Source organism: Arachis ipaensis, chromosome B01, assembly GCF_000816755.2.
Source record: "Arachis ipaensis cultivar K30076 chromosome B01, Araip1.1, whole genome shotgun sequence".
In the NCBI taxonomy this organism is placed as follows: domain Eukaryota; kingdom Viridiplantae; phylum Streptophyta; class Magnoliopsida; order Fabales; family Fabaceae; genus Arachis; species Arachis ipaensis.
The window spans coordinates 13583075-13585319 of NC_029785.2; positions in this window are offsets into that span (position 1 = coordinate 13583075).

Here is a 2245-nt window from a genome sequence, read left to right on the forward strand (position 1 = left end):
AAGCTAAAAGGAAGAAGGAAATCAAGTTATAGCATGAATGCAGGTTTTGGATTACATTTAACGGGTTCGTAAACATTGTTTGTTTGTATTTTTTGGGGGGTTTTATATTTTGCTTTAAGGTAGAGTTCAAATTATATAATTTTGTTTATGTAATTAGTTTCATTTTTAGGATAAGATTTGGTGGTTGTCTCTGATAAAATTTGTTATTTATGTTGGTCAATGCACTAGAGTTTTGCTTAATTGCTTCGCAATTATGTTATATATTTACAAAAAATTATTCACTAAATCAATTATCAATATAGAATATATGTTGAAATACAAAATATACATTAAAAATGAGCTAAATAACACGTAAAATTTATATATAAATACAAAGTGGTTGATTTAATAGTTGATGTTTAATGTGTGTATAATATTTTTATTTTTTGTCACGTTAGTTTTTATAATGATATTTGTTTAACAATATCTTTTGATGGATATATTGAAATTATTTTTATCCGAAAGGCAAAAATGAAACTTTTAAATACAGGTTATAATGGCAATGAACTATATGATAGTTTTTTTATGAAAATTTAAAAAGGTTTTTAAAAGTCAAATTTCATTCGCGAATTTTATTATTTAGAGGGCTAGAAATTTGGAGGCAAAGTTTAATTTGTAAAATAAAACAATAGTTTACAGTATAGCTTTGACCGTGAAATGCAACTTGCAGTGACTAAACTCCCTTTGTTTTGTATATACTTCGAAATTATGAGACACCTTTCATGAGTTATCTAGGAACTTGATAATTTGACTTTTTTCAAACATGAGTTGTAAAGCTTCAGTTCTTAGCTGCCTTGAAAACTAAATTAGCACTGATAGTGTCATGCAATTGTAGTAGCTTCATGTAATTTTTACTAAGGTGGTAATGAACTTGGTTTAAATATCTAACCGTAACACCATAGCATGTGCTTATTTGATTGAAGAAGTACCACTGCTAAAATGATTATTCAATAGTTTTCATATGAGAGATGAGAAGAGAGAATAGTTATATAGAAAGAATGACTTTTCAAAATATTTTAATATAGAACCTATGTTGTTATTATTTTATAAATAATTTGTTATATCATAAGTTTTTTGGAATATTTTTTAATTAGTTGACAAGGATTTCCTTTCCGGGGAGTGCTAGGGGAACAATGAAATTTTTGAACAACATAAACAACCACCAATCAAATGAAAATACACTACACCCTAATTTAATGCTACTAATCAAATTTACTCTTTTAACCCTATTAATTCACATTGTTTACACATTGTTCAAAAACCTTGTTGGTTACCTATACTTTTCCTTTCCTGAATCACTTGTGAAAAATGAGAAAAAAATTTGGTCAAAGGACTAATTTGATTCACAATTTTGTAATGATAACATGTAGTGATATTTAGACAAAGAAAAAGTATTGGAAATTTGGAACCAATACTTTATTGTGTACGATGTGTACAATGGATTAAGAAAACAGATAAAAATTACAATTAAAAATTAGATTATTAATTGATTATTTAATTTTAAATTTTAAAATTTGAAAAATTAGGATTAGTATTTAAACTCATTCACATTACATATGGTTATATCTAATTTTACAGTAACTTTCAATACATGTTCAAAACTCACCGTCATCTTCTCCGATCCTCACCGCGCGTCACTGAATTTCTCGTCGGCCATATTGACGCCGTCACATCCTCCCACTGACACCGTTCTCACCTCCGCCAGTCAGCCCGACACGCTTCGCCTTCCGACGCGCAGCCTAACTTGCTGCGGCTTTTTCGCGCACTTCTCTTTCGAACCGGCTTCGCTTTCTCCCATTCCTTCAAGCCTCTTCTCATCGATGATACCACCATGCTCTTCTTCTTCTTCGAATCCAAACATGATTAGCTTCTTTTAGATTTGAGCCTTATGCTTCACAACAGTGCCGCTTTCGTCATATTTAGTCTTTCAAAATTATATTTCACCACAATAGTTGTTTCTTGTGTTTATTACTTCTTCTTATTCTAATGTCATAATCTTTTTACTTGTGGTCGAACAATATTACCACACATAGACTTAGTAATATACGTCAGAATACCACATCAATATGCAAATTAACAAAATACATTAAAAGAATTAACTTGAGCCATGAAAAAAAAATTTAAATTTAAAATTAAAATGATTAAAAATTTAAGAACCAATTTAGAGTGGAATTGGAACTTCTTATGGAGGCGAGATCTATTCCAA